General features: G+C 41.3%; 1 long non-coding RNA gene across 2 annotated transcripts; it reads right to left on the reverse strand.

Annotated features, from left to right (window-relative positions):
* Positions 1–9812: 9812 nt before the first annotated feature.
* LOC143485731 (uncharacterized) lies at positions 9813–10967 on the reverse strand. Of its 2 annotated transcripts, XR_013123015.1 has the most exons (4): positions 10731–10967; positions 10238–10541; positions 10037–10162; positions 9813–9927 (listed from the first exon to the last, which is right to left on the reverse strand). It is a non-coding gene; the product is annotated as an uncharacterized LOC143485731 (long non-coding RNA). The 2 variants fall into 2 exon arrangements; XR_013123014.1 differs by lacking the exon at positions 10731–10967 and having other exon boundaries at positions 10238–10674.
* Positions 10968–24308: the final 13341 nt, after the last annotated feature.

The following is a 24308-nucleotide window of genomic DNA, read 5'->3' on the forward strand; positions in this document are numbered from 1 at the left end:
TATGAGTAAAAATAAATAAATGACGCCAAGTTATTTACACGAACGAAATATCTTATTTACACAAACGAAATATCAGTCAAACACAAGCATATACACTGCAAAAAATATTATATTACTATGCTGTATGAGTAAAAATAAATAAATGACGCCAAGTTATTTACATGAACGAAATATCTTATTTACACAAACGAAATATCAGTCAAACACAAGAAAACACAAAAAATATTATATTACTATGCTGTATGAGTAAAAATAAATAAATGACGCCAAGTTATTTACATGAACGAAATATCTTATTTACACAAACGAAATATCAGTCAAACACAAGCATAAACACTGCAAAAAAATATTATGTTACTATGCTGTATGAGTAAAAATAAGTAAATGTAAAAATAAATATTACTTTACTATACCTTTATTACTTTGTTGCTGCTATTGAAGTGCATACACAAGAAAATCTGGGACGCTTGCTTCATACATAACGCCAATACCACGCTAATGATAATGTGTTTCACGGGAACAATATGGACCCGTGATAATGGTTGGTTCAGCCATGTAAATGTGTGGCGCTATTGAAGTGCATACACAAGAAAATCTGGGACGCTTGCTTCATACATAACACCAATACCACGCTAATGATAATGTGTTTCACGGGAACAATATGGACCCGTGATAATGGTTGGTTCAGCCATGTAAATGTGTGGCGCTATTGAAGTGCATACACAAGAAAATCTGAGACGCTTGCTTCATACATAACGCCAATACCACGCTAATGATAATGGTTCACCGCTCTAAATAATACTTATGTCAATATGTAGCGCTTCACACATAACGCCGAAACAGGGCTAAACTTTATTTATTTATTTTAGACTACAAACTAGACCTGGTGCACACAGACTGCACACAGACTAGACCTGGTGCACCACAGAGCTCCTGCCACAGAGCTCCTGCCTGTCTTTCTGCTCCTGTCTTGCTCTGAAATTAACATATGTATGGTCCTGCTAATTGGGCAGGAGAAGGAGGGGTGATGTCCTCAGAACCTTGAAATCTCAGGAGCTCCAGTGTTAAATCACACTAAGGCACCCCCCAAAACCCCGCCTATCACCCAGCCCTCCGCATTGCATTCTGGGGCGATACACATGCCACACCCCCCCACTACCCCTTCACGAACAGTTGTAAAAGAACTTCTAAAATCTTTTAAAAAAGTAAACGTTTAAAATCTTTTTAAAAAACTAAACGTTTAAAAAGTAAATGCTAAATAAAATACTTACTTTCACTCGCTGCATCGCGAGCAACTTCTGACACCATACGATCATCGCCCCCTGCAACAATATATTACAACGGTGAGAAACATAGCATTTAGGAAGAGGTTGGTTATTGATAAATAAAATGTTTGCAAATTTAAAAAAGATAAATCAGACCATCTACAATGAAAATAAAAGTAAATAGTGAAAATCTTTCTTACCGTTAACGCTGTTAGATGCCATAGTTTTCTTGCGCTTTTTCGTTCTCTGCAACACAGAAAAAAAGATACACTTCTCTTTGCTTTTTAGTAACGAATTTATACAGAAAAGCCACGCAGGTTGTACGGGGGGAAATCCCGCGTTAAAAAATCTGCTTTGTTCGCGAGAAGCCACTCCCTATGAATTAAACGAGTATCTGCATGAACTCAGTTGATTAAGATAACGACCGATCCACGAGACTTTTCTAGGTTGTAAATATTTTAAGACAATTAAACTTTTACTTATCTAAAATATATTTATTTTCCCATGGAAGACACTAGCTGTGTGAAGTCGATGCAGACAGGTGATTGCAACGGTAATTGCGTTAGATGGCTCAGACCATCTAAACTAATTTAGATAAAGGGGTCTCACGAAGGTCCTGATCAAACGACTCTCTACAGCCATATCAGCTATGAACCACAGGACGTTTTAGGCTGTAAATATTTTAAGGTAATTAAACTTTTTATTTCTCTAAAATGGCACAGACCATCTAAACTAATTTAGATAATGGGGCCTCACGATGGTCCTGATCAAACGACTCTCTACAGCCATATGTTTCTGATAAAAATCAACTAATTTAAATTAGAGACACTCTGGTTTGGGACACACAGCGCATACTTCAAAAGACCATATGATTTTGGATAGCACACACACCTAGGCACATGCTCTCACACACACATAGGCACGTGCCCTCACATACCTAGGCACGCGCCCTCACTCACACACACACCTGGACACACACGCATCAAAGACAGGATCACTATCTGGTTACAGACACAGGATGATCCCTAATACATTAGATTGGTGGGAGTCAATTGTTTAGGGGGGGCTATCCTCGCTCTTATCTATCACGCACATAGTTTAAATCACAATGGAGACGGTGATCTCCCCATTCACAACACCCTCCTTGCCACGCTGCCCCACTCAGACGCTCCGGCATCCCACACAGGCCCTCTCTCACACACACACACACACACACACTACTTCAAAGAGGAGCATTTAGGGACTCCTGATAAAAAAAAACAATTACTATTAGATCTCATCCCCACAATGTACAGAACACGATAAGGGGGAGGGGTCATAAAATTTATTGGGGTCATAAAGTTTTATTGGGGGGCAATAAACCTGTCAAGACGGCTTTGATAACCAAGTTACATGTACCCCATCCTATATCACCTCCTCCAGGTTAAAATCTCACTCCAAGCGAACGTCAAAAGTTGGCAACCCTGTATAAAGATATGGAAATGCGGGAGTATTGGTATGCATGTCATTAGTGTATTTATTACTGGGTGGTGTGTGTGTGTGTGTGTGTGTGTGTGTGTGTAAAAGTATTGCAGCAGTGGTTCTATTACCTTACTTATTTCTGTAAATTGCGCATATACTCAAACTAACAGTGTTGTATAAAGTATTAGAGACCCATACTTGAGTAAAAGTACAAGTCCTCTATCAAAAAATTGACTTGAGTAGAAGTTGAAGTGTTCTTTAAAAACTTTACTTAAGTAGAAGTACAGAAGTATTCAGCATTTTTTGTATTTAAGTATTGCAAGTAGTTTAGTCTAAAATTTATTACTCAAGTACTGAAAGTAAAAAGTACAAGTATTGTGTTTTGAATTAATTAAAGAAAGCCATCAAAGTTTGATTATCAAATGTTTTTATATATCACTTACAAATCAAAGATGTCAAAGATCACAAATACAAGTGCTCTGTATGTACAAACAAGTAGCAACTTTAAAAACTGGGCTTAACACTTCGTACACAAAAAAACAGATAACTTATGTACCACTACATCGTAGGTTTGGCGCAGAAGTACAAGTTTGCCTTAATTTAGCTGAGAAAATGAGGTGTATTTTGGACGTAAAATCCATCCGTCGGATTCTAAGGGTGAGCCTACTGCCCTGCGTTTACCCTCAATAAATGCCCTTACCCTATAAAAACACTACACTATAAAAATGGGCACATGATTAGTCAGCATGAAAAGAGACACGGCTTACTGTTGCTAAAAACACAACTCAGCGTGACATTGCCTTTATGATTGGCAGCTAATGTTAATTGAATACTGCAGCACATCATGAACATAATTAGGTTAGTTAGCTAAGATATCTAACCTAACTAGTAGGGGTGCACGATATGGACTAGAATTGCGATGTGCGATAACGTTGTTGGATATCCCGATATCGATGTGAACCACGATAAATTAAGATTAAAATACAGAAATGTAGTGTCTCTCTGAACAGCAGCACGTTAATTTGTTTTGTTTTTTACTGTGTAATGAATCCAGAATAATTCCAAATATTTTGCAGGTTTATTCAACAATAGATTCAATCTAGGTTTATACTTTCACGAGTGAGCGACTCCGCACACCTCGTTAACCTCCGCGAACGGCGGAAGCGTTTAATCTTGCCGTGTCACATTCTTTGCAGTGTTGTCCGAAACGATATGTAGGCCTAGTAGTATAAAAAAAACACCCCTCAAATACAGGGGAATGAACCAATTTACCTGACCAATTTTAATGTTGCTTTGTGTTTCAGGTTTGAAAAGTGCTGGAATTTAGGCTAAAGTATTTGAAAAGGCTTGAAATTGTAACTACTTCGTTTCACAACAAATAACTGTCTGACTGAACAATTCTCTTGTATTATGTTAACAAATACGAGCCTCTTGTAATTCCAGGACGAAACATGAGAGAACGTGAAGACGTTAAGATTGGGCATTTTGAAAATAAATATCCATTAAATAATGTGATAAAAAGCGAATTATTTCGAATCATTTAGAGTATATGTATAAATATTTAATTCAATAACGTGCTGGGAATTATTGAAATGGACCTTGAAAGTGACATACAAGTGCTTGAATTCCACCTTGTATAGGTGTATGAACCCTGCAAACATGACTGTTCTCATTGCGCCGAGACGCGGCGCGCGCGAACTTACAAAATTCGAGAGGTGCACGACCTCGTGAATCGACAGCGCGCGAGGCAATTGCACACTGGCGAAGCCACCGCGATTACGTTATTTTCGCCTCCCGGACCCTCGCGCCGCATCAAGTGTAAACCAGGCTTAAACCAAATCGCGTGTCTGATGAGCGTGTTCACCCCACTCCAGGGTTGCCAGGTCCTACAAAAGCTTTCCGCACAAAATCTGCGAGTGTAAGTTGTCGGCGGGGGGTGGGGGGGTGGGGGTGTTGCGAGTGTGAACTGGAGACAAATTAAGTATTATATCGCGATCGATTCTTAGTGTTGTAACTTCCGCAGTAGCCCAACTCAAAAGTAGCCCAAAAAACCGCACCCCGCGGCCCCAGAATTTTTACCCGCGGCTGGATTTTCAAACAAGCCCAATTTGGCGTGAAAACCGAGAACCTGGCAACTCTGCCTCACTCTGCCTCTTGCCTACTTACGTCACGTGATCATAGTCTGCAGCGCGAATAGCTCCCTCTATTGCTGGACGAGGATAACGCAATTTGAGTTTGCTGTTGTTCAAGGAGTTATCGTGGCTCTTTCGATGTGTTTATCGTGAAACTTCACATCGCGATAACGATAAAAATACGATTAATCGTGCAGCCCTACTAACTAGCGCTTACTGACAACTAAAGCTGGTGGGTCTTCTGTGTGTAATATTTGTAACTTGCATTGATGTTTCTTTAAGTTCGAAGGTGAATGTTTGAAGGCCAATATTTCACCCTCTTTAGAGAGGCAGAGATGGCACTTCATCCTATAGGAATTTACTTTCACTCCAGCAAACGCAAACACTGTCTCTAGGTAGGGCCAGGGTGGTCTCCTTTCTCACCCTCACCGCCACGATCACTCGATGTTGAAGGTGTGGAAGGTGCCAATATATGTACATTAAAACGCCAACAAGCTTATTATGCAGCACTTATGCTGCTCTTCTGCTGTTAACAGTGCATGAATTCCACCTTGCAGTAGCGAACCGTGACCTTTAAACCTGGGCCCGCTACCCCCCCCCCTCCCCCCCGAAATTTTTTTTTTCCTTTCTTAATAAACTAAATAAAGAAAAACTGAGACGACAGTACAGCTTTAAAAATGCAATAAACAATAATATCTGTACTAGATAACATCTTAAGCAAAATAAGTTTCCAAACAAAATAAGGTTCACAGCTCCGTGGTTCTCGGAAGCGGAATATGTAAACAACGCGCACGAGGACGTCAAAGGGATGAATCGAAACTAGCTAGCGATGGTGCTAACGACAGCTAGCGTCGCCACAGCGGGCGGAAATTATCATACAGTTAAGCCCGCCCACTAAGAGAGAAGATATGATTGGTCAATTTTGCTGTCATTTGAAACTGGTATTGCGCTGAATTATAACTGCCAGGCCCTCTGTAAACGAACAGCGGGCATCACAGTCCTGATAGGGGGAGACACAGGCTCACAGGCTTCCACTCAACCCCTCACCTTCCAACACAGATTGAATAGACACGGGTGAATATTTTATTTGCTTATATTTTTGTAATTGTTTAGATGTCGAATGTCAAACTGTAAGTAGATAAAATAAAATTGGATAATTATATATATAATGCTTTAAGAATATTTTAGGCCCTCTGAGAGGGCGTAGAGGGCCCTGACGGTTCCCCACTGCCACCTTGTAACTTCGCACGCACAAAAATTGAGAGGTGCACGACCTCGCGATGCGACCGCGTGCGTGGCCAACGCGCATGGACGGAGCCACCGCGATTGCATCATTTTGCCGCACGGACCCTTGCGCCAGTCACGACGTGTCAAGTGAACCTAGATTACAAAGCTCAAGTGTTCAGTGAAGGCAGCAACAGAGTAAACGAGACGCGACCGGAGCATGCGCAGTTTTCTCATAAGACAGCCTGATCGCTTGACACGGTGACAGCGCCAGCTAACGTTTATAATTGTAACGAGTAACTATACAGCACGTAAAAAATGTATCGGAGTAAAAGTATTAAACTGATGAAAAATATGTAGTGAAGTAAAAGTGGAAGTAGGAGAAAAAAAATTATACTCCAGTAAAGTACAGATACAGCATTTTAGTACTTAAGTAGAGTAGTGAAGTAGTTCTACTTCGTTACTATACAACTCTGGTTTTGAATTAATTAAAGAAAACCGTCAAAGTTTGATTATCAAATGTTTTTATATATCACTTACAAATCAAAGATGTCAAAGATCACAAATACAAGTGCTCTGTATGTACAAACAAGTAGCAACTTTAAAAACTGGGCTTAACACTTCGTACACAAAAAAACAGATAACTTATGTACCACTACATCGTAGGTTTGGCGCAGAAGTACAAGTTTGCCTTAATTTAGCTGAGAAAATGAGGTGTATTTTGGACGTAAAATCCATCCGTCGGATTCTAAGGGTGAGCCTACTGCCCTGCGTTTACCCTCAATAAATGCCCTTACCCTATAAAAACACTACACTATAAAAATGGGCACATGATTAGTCAGCATGAAAAGAGACACGGCTTACTGTTGCTAAAAACACAACTCAGCGTGACATTGCCTTTATGATTGGCAGCTAATGTTAATTGAATACTGCAGCACATCATGAACATAATTAGGTTAGTTAGCTAAGATATCTAACCTAACTAGCGCTTACTGACAACTAAAGCTGGTGGGTCTTCTGTGTGTAATATTTGTAACTTGCATTGATGTTTCTTCAAGTTCGAAGGTGAATGTTTGAAGGCCAATATTTCACCCTCTTTAGAGAGGCAGAGATGGCACTTCATCCTATAGGAATTTACTTTCACTCCAGCAAACGCAAACACTGTCTCTAGGTAGGGCCAGGGTGGTCTCCTTTCTCACCCTCACCGCCACGATCACTCGATGTTGAAGGTGTGGAAGGTGCCAATATATGTACATTAAAACGCCAACAAGCTTATTATGCAGCACTTATGCTGCTCTTCTGCTGTTAACAGTGCATGAATTCCACCTTGTAACTTCGCACGCACAAAAATTGAGAGGTGCACGACCTCGCGATGCGACCGCGTGCGTGGCCAACGCGCATGGGCGGAGCCACCGCGATTGCATCATTTTGCCGCACGGACCCTTGCGCCAGTCACGACGTGTCAAGTGAACCTAGATTACAAAGCTCAAGTGTTCAGTGAAGGCAGCAACAGAGTAAACGAGACGCGACCGGAGCATGCGCAGTTTTCTCATAAGACAGCCTGATCGCTTGACACGGTGACAGCGCCAGCTAACGTTTATAATTGTAACGAGTAACTATACAGCACGTAAAAAATGTATCGGAGTAAAAGTATTAAACTGATGAAAAATATGTAGTGAAGTAAAAGTGGAAGTAGGAGAAAAAAAATTATACTCCAGTAAAGTACAGATACAGCATTTTAGTACTTAAGTACAGTAGTGAAGTAGTTCTACTTTGTTACTATACAACTCTGCAAACTAACACGATGTGCAAGTATGTTACATTACAAAAAAATATAGGTACACAGATTGACTGGTATCTTACAAGTTTGTAGCGAGGTGGATTCAAAATGTATATTTGTTTACTCTGCAGCACGATTCTGTGAATTTACCATCGCAATACACGAACCGCAAACGCATTGTTTATTCTTTAGTGCGATGAAGTAAGCATAAAATGCGTATGAAACACACAAAATGGGCTAGTCATTGTCTGGTTTGCCTTGTGAAAATCGCACAGAACGCACGCCTACTACAAATACAACGTTTATTCTTTAGCGCAAAGATTTATTTCAGTTAGAATGTTTAGCACGATTCAAACCAAAGGATTCATTTCTATTCAGCATAGGAATAATTACCTTTGTGCTATAAAGAAAGAGATTCATGGGTTGTAACTTTTGAATTGCTTCTTGAAGCTGTGTCAAAAGTGCTATACAGATGAGCTGGCCAAGCTGGTTTTCCTTGGAAAGGAGAGCGGGGGTCTGCGCTTCAAAGTAAGCACAAAATATGTATGAAAAACATACAAAATGGGCTAGTCATTGTCTGGTTTGCCTTGTGAAAATCCTCGTACTTTTTCCATATTGGTGCTTGACCTGCTGCCTCAGTGCTTCACATCTGAATAATAAAAGGATGGATAATGGCTCTCTAATTGCTGGCAAGAAGGAGGGGTGATGTCCTGGAGATCGTGAAATTTCAGTCTTGCGAGTGTTAAATCTGTGGGGAAAATGTCCTTTGATTTCAGTCGCAAACCCCATCGCGCGTGGTGTGGCTGCCAGCCTCATGGGTAGAAAACAGGCTGTCAATAGATTTCTGGTTGAAGGCATTGTCTGTGAAACACAACACTTTACATCCTTGCGCAATAATGGTTGGAGCAATTCCTTGCTTGACAAGAAAGTTGAGCAGGAGATACGAATCATACCCCCTGGCGTTGTGAGCTACAAATGTGTACCCAGAAAATTTCTTCTTTCTAAGTCTTCTGAAGAAAAGCTTCACACAATCCTCTCCTACTGCAGTCCACGTATTTCCATAAAAATCCAAGTTTCCAGAGAGCAGATAAAGTTAGCAATATGTGTACCGGTTGCCTGCTGACACTCTAGATCGTAAAAAAATGAGCTTTTCACTCTGTTCTTTCTCCTGCAAAGGCTGCATGAAACACTGGTGATCATGTGATGAGTCATGTGTTTCGCTACAGAGTTTACACCATTGCTCCGCACATTCATGATTCATGCATCCTGATAACGGTATATCAAATATCCTGTTACAGTTGAAGTAGAATATGCGTGCACACAGACTACTTGACGCCTCAGACGCTGTCGTTTGTGAGATTCATAACAATACCAAGATCTACACAATCTTTGATGGTCCATACAACGTGTTAACGTTTCCTCACGGTGTTTGTAGCAATTCGTATCAAGACAAACATTGCAATGGTAAACGCACTTGTGACCTATGTCACATAGAAAAATTTGCCGCCCAACAACTCCTTCATTCTTAACCCCGTAAATAATGGTTCTTATGCAGAAATAGTAAGATTGTTCTATCATGAGGTAACTCACTGGTTTGAAAAAAACTATACTTTTTTTTGATGTGTCTCGATACAGAACCACAATTTTGCATTCCAGATACTGTTCAAACAGCTGTAAATCAGGAAAGCTAACCATATGATCAGGAGTTAGACCAACATCGTGCTGTAAATTGTTAGCCAACACCCCCCACGTCAAAAATGTTCATTTTGGGATTCATTAACACTAGGAATGAATTTGAATTTGAATTCGCGTTTGAAAAGCTAAGAAATTATATGGCGCAATTATATATATGGCTGATAAATGTTGTGATCTAAACAGCAGACTGGAAAAGGAGAGGAAAAGACAGGAAGAACAAATTCATGTGCTGTAAAACAACTTTATTTTGATCAAACATGGATGTCTATTCCGGGTTTCTTGAAGTGGAATGTCAAGAAAGTTGAGGGTGTCTTGAAGTTGAGGGTGTACTCGCCAGATGCACTTGCCGCATGCAACACACGCGTTGATGCTGTGGAGAACAATTCAAGGTACACCTTACATTTTGAATAAAATCTTTCAGAAGACAAAAATACGTAACATATGTGGTGTTACGTATGTAGGCCTACTTATCAACGTACCTTCATGTAGTTGTAGCCAACAGTTGCTACACAGCCAGGGTGTACTCGCTGCATGCAACGGGCCACCAGCGTGTTCCTGCGCGCACTGTGTATGCATGCACCTTCATGATGTCTGTCAACGGCGCACTGCAAAGAACAAAGTACATGTTATATTTTGAACGAATTTATTCATGTGTACCAGCCAGGGACCCTCTTTCTTACATTTGCGGCAGGTTCATCGTTCATCGCTGCCAAGGTCAACGGGCCACCGGCGTGTTCCTGCGCGCACTGTGTATGCACGCACAGAAGTACATGTTATATTTAGAACGAATTCATTCATGTATAAATTGATTCTGTGAAAATATCACAGGCATGGGTCATAACAGAACGGGAATCCAATTCCAGCAACCATGAGAAAAATAACCAGCAACCACGACGAGAAATAAACAGAGGACTAACACGGAAACAGACATGAAATGGCAGGAGATGCGGGGCAGACCGTGACACCGGGTTTCATGATGTGCGACTGTGGAACAGAAAGAGAAGAGATTTTTGGTTATGTTCAAATAATAGTGTGTGTGTATATATATGTGTGTGTGATTGGTTGTCTGTAACGTAGCTGTGTTAACAATTGTAAAGCGCCTTGGGTATTTAGATAAGGCGCTATATAAATTGAAACATTCATTCATTCATATATATATAAATATCGACGTACCTTCATGTAGTTTTAGGTACACAGTTGCCACACAGCCAGGGACACTCTGCCCTACACTTGCGACAGGTGTACTTGCCGCATGCAGCGCACGGGGTTATGCTGTGGTTCCGGTTGCAGTTTGTCTGCACCTGACACGTAGTCTTCTTTCCAGGAGCAGGCGAAGGACGTGGCGTTCTCTTCAACTCCTTTTCCTGTAGGAAACGAAGACGGAGTTCCTCAGCAAGAGTACACATAAAAACTCTCCTACTCTCTGTGGACCCCGTACATGCCGTGTACACGCGCCTTCTGGTCCATGATGTCAACGGCGCACTGCAAAGAACAAATACAAAGAAGTACATGTTATATTTTGAACGAATTCATTCATGTATGATAAATTGATTTATCAATGCCAACACATGCATACCTTCGTCCGGTTGTAGTCCGTCACAGTGTTTGGCTTCTTTTTGCGGTCGTCTGCAATCTCCACGTGCGTGTGCATAGTGCTCAGAACGCAAACTGTTTTGTTGGGCTTGGAGGCATACACCGTCAGAAGCGCATCATCGGATCTGTACACCTCCGTTGACAACTTCTCACGTCCCTTGGCGTTTTTGGCTTCCAAAGGAACTTCTCGGCGAATCTTGTTCATTGTCCCAAGCAGGGTCGTGTTGCATTCCAGCAGCTTCTTAGCCAGGGAAAGAGATGTGAAAAAATTGTCTGTGGCTACAGTTCTGCCCTTGCCCAGGTATGGCTTCATAAGCTTCATCACCACATTCTCGGACACTCTTTCCCCCTTGGGACGATCGGGGTCCTTTCCAAGGTATGGAATGGCGTTGCACATGTACTTTGTGTTCAACTCAGAAGCAACCCAAAACTTTATTCCAAACTTGTCCGGCTTTGAGGCAATGTACTGGGTGAATGGACAGCGAACCTTGGTCGGAAACAGCTGCTCGTCGACTGTCAGTTCCTTGCCTGGGGTATAGCACAAAATGCAGTTGTTCACAAATCGCTGCCAGATGTCCGAAATCGCAGCAAATCTGTCGCTCTTTGCACGCTCCGCACGGGTGTCCTTATTATCAAAGCGCAAGTACCGCATGATTTCTTGGTAGCGGTCCCGTGCCATTGTCTCCTGGATCGAAGGCACAGCGAACATTGCCGACCAACAGTCCGACATCGCTCCAACTGGACAGAGGACTGCTCGTAGAAATAGGATTGCTACGAATGCCATAAACTCGCTGACCGACAAACTCCAGCTGCTGTCTGTTCTGCGGGCTTCATGGACAGTGCAGTCTGTGATGATTCGCAGCATCTCCATGTCGAGCAAACACAGAAAACTCTGCAGTCTGCTTGTGATCCTACGCTGTATTAGTAAAAGTAAACAAATGACGCTAGGTAAATTACACGTACTAAATATCATTCAAACACAAGCAGAAACACTGGAAAGAAATATGAAGTTACTATACCTTTGCATGCTCTGTAGGCCCGGACGGCTCAACAAATGTTGAATTAGGCAAACAGCTGCTGACACGAGAGCGTGCGATGCCAACCTTCTCCCAAACAGTTCCATCTTTTGCCCGTACGGTTGGTGCAGGTGTGGTGTCAGCCTGTGTCCGTCTCTTCCTTGGAGGGCTCTGTTGTACCTCATCCGATGTACTGCTTCTTTCTTCATCGGATGAATCGCTGGTCAAAAAACAGGAGGGTCCTTCTCCCGCATCGGGTTCACAGCAGTCCTCGTTGGTCAGCAAAGCCGCAACTTCTTGACCGGTGAACATCCTCTGTCTTGCCATGGTGTTTTGCGTCGTCTCCACACAGGATAGTAGTGAAAATGTAAGTCGCCTGCCTTTGGGTTTCAGCTTTTATCATGACTCTGAAGAACACACCCACAACAGCGCATACTAATTATACTTTATTATAATAGGTGGCGCTTCACACATAACGCCGAAACCGAAACCGGGCTAATCCCCTGCATACACGGGAACAATAAAAGGTGATTGGACCCGTGATAATGGTTCACGGCAATCCGTGAATATCAGTCAAACACAAGCATAAACACTGCAAAAAATATTATATTACTATGCTGTATGAGTAAAAATAAATAAATGACGCTAAGTTATTTACACAAACGAAATATCTTATTTACACAAACGAAATATCAGTCAAACACAAGAAAACACAAAAAATATTATATTACTATGCTGTATGAGTAAAAATAAGTAAATGTAAAAATAAATATTACTTTACTATACCTTTATTACTTTGTTGCTGCTATTGAAGTGCATACACAAGAAAATCTGGGACGCTTGCTTCATACATAACGCCAATACCACGCTAATGATAATGTGTTTCACGGGAACAATATGAACCCGTGATAATGGTTGGTTCAGCCATGTAAATGTGTGGCGCTATTGAAGTGCATACACAAGAAAATCTGGGACGTTTGCTTCATACATAACGCCAATACCACGCTAATGATGTGTTTCACGGGAACAATATGGACCCGTGATAATGGTTGGTTCAGCCATGTAAATGTGTGGCGCTATTGAAATGCATACACAAGAAAATCTGAGACGCTTGCTTCATACATAACGCCAATACCACGCTAATGATAATGGTTCACCGCTCTAAATAATACTTATGTCAATATGTAGCGCTTCACACATAACGCCGAAACAGGGCTAAACTTTATTTATTTTAGACTACAAACTAGACCTGGTGCACACAGACTGCACACAGACTAGACCTGGTGCACCACAGAGCTCCTGCCTGTCTTTCTGCTCCTGTCTTGCTCTGAAATTAACATATGTATGGTCCTGCTAATTGGGCAGGAGAAGGAGGGGTGATGTCCTCAGAACCTTGAAATCTCAGGAGCTCCAGTGTTAACTGCACCACGCATAATGCAAAACACAGGTTGTTATCTCTGTTATGGAAAACATATAAATCTTCTTACAAACAATTTCAGATTCCAACAGATTGCATTTTCAAATAATGCTCCAATTCCACTGTGCCCCTGAAGATGGGCACGCGTGACTCCACATTAATCGTGTCTCCGCGAATCGCAACGGTAACGACATCTCCATCGGAAATTAAAGGATTAGCCTAATCCAACAACCCGTCTAACTGCTCCAGTACTAATACAAAAAAATCCACAAAACTATCAACGTTTTGGATCAAAGCAGAAAAATGTATGTATTACTAAATGTCTAAATGTCTGTATTACTAATGTTGTGATTTTCATCTTAATCCCTTCATAGTTTGTTTACATTACAGTATTGAATCAACAGCTTATAATAATTTATATATTTTGAATAGTCAAAGTATTAATCAAATCTCTAATATTAATCACGATATGTTTTGCTTACATTATATTATTGATCAAGTTGTTTGTTAGTAAGAATGTCGGTGTAAGCGCTTGTGTGCCTTCCAATACTCTGCGTTTGCAGTAGGCTAAAAATGGGATGTGTAAGAGAAGGCTCACTGTGGCCTTATGTGGTAAGGCCAGGTAGTAAGACCTCGCTTCCAGAATAGAGACAGCTGTAGGTTAAACTATGGAATGTGCAGTTCCTATGTTTAGGAAGGAAAGCATATATAATGGTGAAGAGAGCAGACAGCTTCAGAGCTGCACATGGGGTGACATGATTAGGTAATGTGAGCTCTCCAGAGATCTCTGTATTTAATTAATTAATAGGCCTATGTGTATTTTTTAATAAAAGGATAAAGACAAGACTGGTAATGTTTTCTTTTGCAATCAACGAACACGCTGCGCTAAGGTAAGAAAAGGTTAAGCGCAACACTAAATTACTAATTATGTCCATATTACTCAAACCAGGGTTGCCAACTCTCACGCATTGAGCGTGAGACACACGCATTTGACCGCTTTCACACGCTCTCACGCCACACTTCCGATATCTCACGCCGAAAAAAAAAAATCCAGTTTATTTACCTCTGATCCACATATATGATTCAATGAGTTACTAGTTTGCTCTGGCGCCAATCACTGGCGATCGATAGATCGCAATATAACACTTAATTCGTGTCTATTTTACGTTCAATTTACACTCGCCACCTCCTCCAGGTTAAAATCTCATTCTAAGCGAACATCAAAAGTTGGCAACCCTGCTAAAACGATCTCTCTTTGTTATACATGTCCCTGTTTCCGCTGAATGAGAGCCAGCCCCACTCTGCTGTCTGCTCGGCTCACCACTACCTAGCTTCTCAACCTCAGCAATACTTTTGAGCATGCGATTGATTTGATCAAATACGCTGTTGTCGGTTGAGACATCGGAGGGTGCCCCGTTAATATTATTTAAAATATCTGACAGTTCCTCGATACAATCGAGGGAATCTGTCTCATTGTAACTAGGGTTTAGTTACAGGGGTATCTGACAATATTTCAACATGAACTGTGTTGCTAGCGGGTTCATCTGATGCCCCGATCGAACACACGCTATCATTACTTACTGCTTGGGTTACCACCCAGTTAGAGCAGCCCTCATTGGCATCGACCCAAAGAAAAACCACAACTAGACGCAATATTATTCTCAACATCTAATGCCAACCAGTTCTGATTTATTTCGTCCAAGATATCTAATTCTGCATTCACAACGGTATTCTGAAGGTCGAACAAGCTCTGGTTGATTAGATCGAGCTTGTCCAGCACTCGTCGTGGCTCACCCATCTCTAAACCCTGGTGGTTTATAGCAGACACTGATAATACACTTGGTAACTCATTTTTAATATCAATTAAGTCAGTATTTACAATGTTAGAATCGTCACACATGTTGTAAACAATGAAAAAAAAAAAAAAAAAAAAAACTCAGCGAAAATACACAAACGGGCCAACAGTTATTGAGGTCTTCGTGCACCTACCATGTACACGTAATAAACTCTGCGCATAGCCGCAAACATGTAATTATGGAGTTCATCCAATAACGCATCCGATGGACCGGTCCGTTCGCAAAAATCCAAATCATTCAGCGCAAAAACCACTGCCTCCTTCACTTGCATAAAAATGTTGGTAGGAAAACCCTCAGGAGTTCCTCCTGAAAGTATTGCGTAGGGTGCTTCACGTTCCTCTTGGTCCGTGTGGTTCTCCTCAGATTCCGGTACTGAAAACAATACAAAAGATAATGAGTTTCGGATTATTTCCTCATGATCTGTAATATCCCTGTTGGAGGGGACTTCATCCACAGGTATCTAATGAAGAAAATAAGTATATGCTCATCACTGTTAACAGCACACATCTAAATCATAGATACGTTATATATTTTCTTTCTACTTACTAGGTACTTGCAGAGTCAAACGGATTCTGGGCGTCTCTGTTCCCAACGGTCTCTCAACATTAACTTCACCAAGCACTAAGGCTGTAAATAAAAATACATCAAGCTCTCAACAACGAAAAAAAACCAATAAGCTCTTTACAATGTTTCATGATAAGTAAAATATATTACGGTGTCTTGAAGCTAATCCACAGTAGCAGTTACAACAGCAGCGTGTTTTTATAGAGGGTATAAGAACGTGTGTTCGCCAGGTCTTAAAACGAACTAAAACACCCGCTCAGACCCCTCCTATCTCCCCCGCGATGCATTCTGGGTCCTCGTACACACCACACCCTCCTCCCTTCACGAACATTGTGTTGTACAAAAGAACTTCTAAAATCCTTTTTCAAAGTAAATGCTAAAAAATAAAATACTTTCACCCACGGTATCACGAGCATCTCCTGAAGCGGCGGCGGTGCGATCAACACATCCTGTAACATTAGATTACGCAGTGGGGAACCGTCAGGGCCCTCTACGCCCTCTCAGAGGGCCTAAAATATTCTTAAAACATTATATATATAATTATTAGGCCTGTGTTGAAAAAATCGATTTTCCGATTCAGAATTGATTCGCATATGATGATATGATAATCGATTCGTACGTCCAAAGATCGATTTTATTTAGTGAACTTTTACCCCCGCCTCGTCACTGAATTCATGCAGGCGTGCTCGGTCTAACTAACTGTAAAACAACATGGCGTCGTGTTGACGGTAATGACGATAGTCAAATCGGCAGTCTAAAAGCAGAAGGACAGTTTATCCAGTGTCGGTGACTATTTACAGTTAGTCCATGTCACTGACAGTTTACCCAGTGTTTTTACAGTTAAAAAAAGTTTAAAATGTTCTTGTAACGTTGGGCGCAAGGCGATGGACGAGACAGAATCCTTTGCACTTTCCAAATCGTTACGTTTATTACATTTACCGAAGCGCAGACGGCGCACATAAAACACGTTAACATAGAACATGTGTGACTCAAACAACGACGAGCACAGGACGCTGCGCGAATACACAAACCCCACAAGGTGAGACGGATTATCACAAGACGAACCCGCATCCACGGAGATCTACAGACGCAGACGAGTAGACGCAGACAACGTTAACACACGCCCAAAAGGGAGGGGTCGGGGACCGTAACGTGGCAGTTCTGTTCTTATATTCTCACTTTAAAGAAAAATATACGTTTACATTTTATACTTTCAGTTTATTAAGTGTGAGCACTTTTAAAATAAAAATGCATTTGGTAGCAACAGCTTTTGGGTGAATTCTTAATTATTTCAATCATAATAATAATGCACTGGTTAGTGTCCCAGTAGGAGTCCACTGTTGCAGATATAGACACCTCAAAGATGTCCTCTGTTTATTGTCCTGGATTACCTTTCTTGAAGGTAGATTTATGATTACCCTTTTCACCAGTCTTCCAGCCATCAGTAACTACCAACTACCAGTAACTATTTGCTGATTAATATCGATATAATACTAGTTTTAACATGTTGCTCCTGTACATAGTCAGGAAACAGCTCAAATACATTTTTAATAACACTAAAACCCGAATTGGATCGAATCGGATCAAATCGATTAAATCGGATTAAATCGAATTCTTAATCTTCGGAATCGGATTGATTCTTGGAATTTGAATCGATACCCAGCCCTATACGGGACTAATGTGATCAAACTTGTTAGTTTTTGTTAAAACTCGTGCTGCTGCGTTCTGAACCAGCTAGAGTTTGTTTATCGATTTACCAGAACATCCAGCTAGGAGACTGTTGCAATAATTTAAACGAGAGGATATGAATGCATGGATTAGTTTTTCCGCATCACTAGTATTTAATATGTTTCTAATTTTAGCAATGTTGCGCAGGTGAAAGAACGCTACCCTAGTTATATTATTAATATTTACATTTACATATTTACTGGGTCTATTGTGACGCCCAAGTTCTGTACCTCTGCGCTGGGGGTTATAGTAAAAGAATGTAGATTCAATGCTTCAATGTAGATGTCGTGCTTTTGCATAATCTCGCCTAAGGGTAACATGTACAGTGTGAATAGAAGTGGTCCTAGGACTGTCCCTTGTGGGACACCATATTTAACACTAGAGCTCCTGAGAATTCAGGATTCTCAGGACATCAACCCTCCTCCTTCTCCTTCTTGCCAGCAATTAGCAAAGCCAAACATCACCCTTTATTATGTTAATTCACAGAGCAAAACTGAGGCAGCAGCCTCACCCAGAAAGTCTCTGCACCCAGAAGTCAAACAGATCACAGATCACAAACAAGCAGAAACACAAATGCTTCTATCAAATGCTTCTAACACAAATATAGATAGATAGATAGATAGATAGAGCACATGAATTTGTTTTCCTGTCTTTTCCTCTCCTTTTCCAGCCTGCTGTTTAGATCACAACATTTATCAGTGATGCAACGCGACCATGCTAATTTCTGCTAGCAATGATATGGGATTTCCTATATAACATTAGCATCAAGCTAATTGCGCCATATAATTTCTTAGCTTTTCAAACGCGGATTCAAACGTGGAAACAGAAAGTGTTCGATTACAACAAATATTATATAGTATAGTATATGAAATATACAAAGAGCAAGATTCAAACAATTTTATTTATTTTTATTGTTTGACGGGACTCATTAGAGAAACTGTCGTCTCTACGTGTGCTTGAATTGTAACTTTTGAAACACGAGTCTACAAATTTTCCGCTGTTTGTTGTAGGATCGGTAACATACAGTCTGCTTGTAACTTCAACTTTTTCGTGAAGTATCACGTTTGGTGTTTTGGTCATATGAGCTTGGGGGTGAGCCAGCTTGTGCTTTGGCAGGCGTATGAGCTTGGGGGTGAGCCGCTTCCACCGCATTACCAAGACAATGGGCGTTAATCCCTTCACAGCAGGGGAGTGGGCTACATGGACCTTACCAAGCCTTGTGAAATTTTTCGCTTCTCTAGGAGCTCTAGTGTTAACCTGCACAGATTTAGAGGTTTTATTAACACTTACACATTGGAAGCAGTCAGTCCAATATGATCTAAACCAGGAGAGTGTGACTCCTTTAATACCTACTGTGTTTTCTAGTCTATCCAGCAAAATGTTGTGGTCTACAGTATCAAAAGCTGCACTAAGATCTAACAGTATAAGGAACGAGACGAGCCCATTATTGGCCGATATTAGTAAATCATTCACTACCCTAAGTAAAGCTGTTTCAGTGCTGTGGTTTGGTCTAAATCCTGATTGGAACTTTTCATGGATACTATTTGATTGGAGATAGTGGTTTAACTGATTGGAAACTGCTTTTTCTAGAATTTTAGAGATAAATGGGAGATTAGAAATGGGTCTATAGTTGGCTAGAATCTGCGGATCGAGATTCTGTTTTTTAATCAAGGGTCTAATTACGGCGCGTTTTAATTGTTTGGGCACATATCCTAGGTTAAGGGAACTGTTAATCATATTAAGTAAGGGCCCTGCAATGGCTGGGAGTTGGTCTTTAAATAGACGGGTTGAAACTGGGTCGAATATACATGATGTAGGCTTAGACTAATTAATCAGTGTTGTGAGCTCTTGTTGCGATATAGGATCGAAGCCATTTAGCTCAGTAATATTTTTGGATGCATAGTTACTAATAACTAAACTACTGGGGTTGGATTGGAGGTTAGGCTGCGATGTATTATGACTCTGTAGTCGGATATTATCTATTTTATTAATAAAAAAGTTAAAAAATTCATCGCTACTTACTGAATCTAGTATGGAGTCGAACACGATTTTCAGTGGGTCTGATTCATTTTCATAATGAATGTTGAAATCACCCACAATTACAAATCTCTCGATGGTTAAGACTAGTTCCGAAAGAAACTCAGCAAATTCCTGAAGAAATTCTGAGTAGGGACCCGGCGGTCGATAGATGGTCACTAATTTAAGCATTGTTTTATTGCCTATAAGATTATTGCCTATTTCACCTATCAAAGCCTCAAATGAGTTAATGGAGGTGGTTGGTTTTACATTAAAACCTATATCTGTGTCATATATTGTGGCTATTTCTTTTGTCTTGTTGACATTCAGTGAAAGGTTGTTGCTGTCGCACCAAGCAACAAGTTGGTTCACCTCCTCTCTGTAGGTAGAGTTATCGTCGTTACTGATGAGGCCCACTACTGTAGTATCATCTGCAAACCTGATGATGTGGTTTGAGTTGTACTTGACACAGCAGTCGTGGGTCAACAGAGTGAACAACAGAGGTCTCAACATGAGTGGGTGGCGTGGCTTGTAGTCCGTGATGGACTGGATGCCCTGCCACAAGCGCCTGGAGTCTTTGGAGTCAGTGAAATGGTTTTGAATTTTCTGTCCATAAGCCCGCTTTGCTGCTCTTACACCTCGGTTCAAGTTTGCTCTAGCAGATCTGAGAGCATTCTTGTCACCAGACTTAAACGCAGCATTACATGCAAGTAGAAGGGTACGCACCTCTCTAGTGAGCCAGGGTTTCTGATTTGCTCTTGTAGTGATGTTCTTGGTAACAGTCACATCTTCCACACACTTGGACATATATCCCATCACTGACTCAGCATACTCTTCCAGATTGGTGTGATGATTGACAGTGGCAGCCTCTTTGAACATGTTCCAGTCCATGCATTCGAAGCAGTCCAGAAGTGCTGAGACTGCTCCCTCTGGCCAGGTCCTTATCTGCTTTACAGCTGGCTTAGATCTGGTCAGCAGTGGCCTGTATGCTGGAATTGGCATAACAGAGAGATGGTCTGAGTTGGGGGTGGGGGGCTGCTTTGAATGCTTTTTTATGTTTGTGTAGACCCGGTCTAGTGTGTTTTCTCCTCTGGTTGCAAAGTTCACATGTTGGTGGTAGTGCGGAAAAACTGGCCTCAGATCAGTCTGGTTAAAATCTCCTGCTATAATGTAAACACAGTCTGGATTGGCATTCTGTATCATGCTGATGGACTGATAGAGTGGAGAGTGCTTCCTTTGTGTTAGCACTGGGATGAATGTACACTCCCATGATGTAGATGGCTGTGAACTCTTTCGGCAGGTAAAGCGGTCTGCATTTTACCGTCAGAAACTCAACATCTTCAGAACAATGGCTTGACACAGCTTTAGCGTTTGTGCACCAGTTGTTATTGATGTAAATGGAAACACCACCTCCCCGCGATTTGCCGCTGAGAGCGTAGCTCCTGTCTACACGGAATGTTGTTAGCCCCACTATGCTAACGGTGCACAATATTTTGTAGTTTGCTACTTGAGAAGCACAGTGCAAATTTACATTGTCCCAAACGACAACAAACCAATACTGTTCTGGCTCATCCCCCTAGTGATGGAGAATTAGCATGTTTTTTTTGTGCTCTGTGTTGAGGAAGGTGGTGATGTAGGGTTGCCACCTAGGTCTGACAAAAAACAAGGACACTCTGTCATACGCAAACGTAAATTGTTTGGGGGGGGGGGGGGGGTGTAAAAAATGGACACAGCGAGAAAAAAAAGACTGATTTAAAGTGTGCAGAAACAGTCTAAATAGTCGTTTGAACTAACCTAGTGAAAACCGGGACATTGAATGAATTTTTTGCTGGGACCGAATATTAAAAAGAAGGAAAACCAGGACAAACTGGCGACGTGAAAACCGGGACCAGGACAGGTGGCAACCCTATGGTGATGTGTGTAGTTTTGTAGGGATCAAGAGTGGCATACTGATGAACACCACCATTCTGGCAAATGGCTGCACACATTGTGATGATGCTGCCATGCTGCCAGGGACTCTGACACTGGCACGGTGTCCTGTGATTTTCATTACTGTATTGTATGACAGAATTAAATGGGCAGAGAGTTGTCAATACTGTGTGGCACAGGACACTGGAATAAAGTATCAGTGAGTGGATAGCAGAGCATGCTTGCACATATTCATAATCATATTGTTTCACACTGTCACTGGCCCTGTGCAGTTAGCTTCAATGAATGGATGTTGGATGGTGACGTTGTCATTAATGATGTGCTGATGTAGTTGTTGGAAACGTATGCTATTGTTTGCTTTGACCATATTGACCATGGCCTCTTTGTTATGAGGTGGATGGCCATGTTCTCTCCCAACAAGGCGAGGTCTAGTAGTCCAAAAACATGATGTAGTATAAAATAGAGGATAGATCTATTTATAAACTCTCATTTTGAAATGTCTGGATGATTCTACAGTGTAGTTGCACTGATTAGCCTGGACCGTTTGTCAGGGCTGGCTCAGGTGTGGTTCCTCCTGCCACCACAGGGGGCAGCTCGTGGGCTAGTTCCAGGCAGAGCTCCCATAATCAGCGTTGATCTGCCGCATCTGTCTCCATAACTACTTTAGGAAGAGAGTTGTGGCAGTTCACTGCTGAATCATTTTGGTCTCCATGCTGTGTGTTTGTCAGCCAGTTTCTCTTTGGTCTGAAAGTGTTATTGGTGTCTTGCCACCATTCTTTCTCTCTCTCTCTCTTTAAACCTTTTACTTATTTGAGTACTTATCTGTTGTGCCACTTCCTGGCCTCCCTCAAGTTTTCCTCCCACTGTTATTTTTCCTTTTCAGTTTGGTTTTGTTTAGGGATGGGTTTTTTTGTTCATCCTGGCAATTGCCTGCCAGCCAGCCAGTTACTTCCCCTGGTGTCCTTTGTTGGTTATTGTTTTTACGCATTGAGTATTCCACGTTCTTTTCAGTTTATTTTTTCACCTCTGTTCTTCTGCCTTTTCTCACTTCTCTGCAATTGTTGTTTTTTTTTTTTTTGTTTATTTAGTGTGCGCCAGCACTTGCGTCCACTTCTGCAGTGGATTCCACTACTGAATCTTACCACGTTACACCCTTTGCCTCCAGAAAACTCAACGCATGGTTGACAGTCAACCAGAGTGACTCTGATCTCATCCACTATGGTTACTCATTCTCGTGCAAAGCATCTCACACTTTTGGAAACAGCAAACACTTCAACCAAAATTTTCATCTCTTGCCAAAACCATATTTTTGCATCCAAACTATACACACGGAATATCAGTTGAACAGTCTTCCCCATATGACAACTACACACACTGATGTAACAAATGGAACGTCCAAACACATGTAGGCAATACTTTGTGACGAGCTAGAGATTTCGCTCACAATTATAGGGAGATCTTAGTTTTTCTCAAATGTTTAAATGCATTTCTAGAAACTTGGCTCAGTTTCTCAAAACTCTACACACAAACCGAAAATGATTGAGTGTAATCTGTCAACGGGGGGGAGGGAGGAGGGGGGTGGTGAGTGTGTAAAATGGAGACAAATTAAGTATTATATTGCGACCGATTCTTAGTGTTGACTTGTAACTCCCGCGGTAGTCCAACTCAAAAAGTCACTCAAAAAAACGCACCCCACGACCCATGAATTTTTACCCACGGCTGGATTTTCAAACAAGCCCAATTTGGAGTGAAAACCGCGAACCTGGCAACTCTGCCACACAGGATAGTAAGGAAAATTAAGTCACTTGCATTTGTGTTTCTGCTTTTATCATGACTCTGAAGAACACACCCACAGCAGCTCACACAAATGTAAATCTGGGACGCTTCATACATAACGCCGAAACCACGCTAATGACATGCATACACGGGAACAATATGGAAGGCGATGGACCCTTGATAATGGTTCAACGATGTAAATGTGTGGCGCTAATGAAGTGCATACACAAGAAAATCTGTGGCGCCGTACCCCTAACGGAAAAGGAAAATTGTATCTATGTGTCCATCTATCTATCTCCTGCATTTGTGTTTCTGCTTCTATTATGACTCTGACGAACACACCCACAGCAGCTCATACTAAGTGAACATACCCCTAACTGAAAAGAAAAATTGTATGTATGTAAAAGTGTATGTAGCAGCTGACGTAGGGTCTGCACTCCCGCGATAATCCAACGGGTCCCGTCAGAATATCTTGCGGCGCGGGACAGAATTTAATTGTTATTGGCGGGAGTGGGAGTTTATAATTAGTCCAGGCAATGCGGGAGCGCATATACATGTAGAAAAATCCCGCAAATTAATAAAGTCTAGAAAATTGTAATAATAACAACGCAATGATTTCCATGCATAAGGAACAGGAAGAAAACAATGAATCATTCAGTAAGTAAGCAATAAACTAATTCAAAATATTGGCTAAGCAACTGATCATGTGAACATAAAGTGTGCGTCATTTTGATACAGAAATGGCAAAGACTGTAGACGGTCAACCAGTTTCAGCTGTGGAAATTTAAATTAAAACAGGCGAATACACCATAATTAAGCCAACTACAGGAAAGTCTGATGTTTGGAAGTCATATTC

The sequence above is a fragment of the Brachyhypopomus gauderio genome, unplaced genomic scaffold, assembly GCF_052324685.1.
Source record: "Brachyhypopomus gauderio isolate BG-103 unplaced genomic scaffold, BGAUD_0.2 sc37, whole genome shotgun sequence".
Lineage (NCBI taxonomy): Eukaryota > Metazoa > Chordata > Actinopteri > Gymnotiformes > Hypopomidae > Brachyhypopomus > Brachyhypopomus gauderio.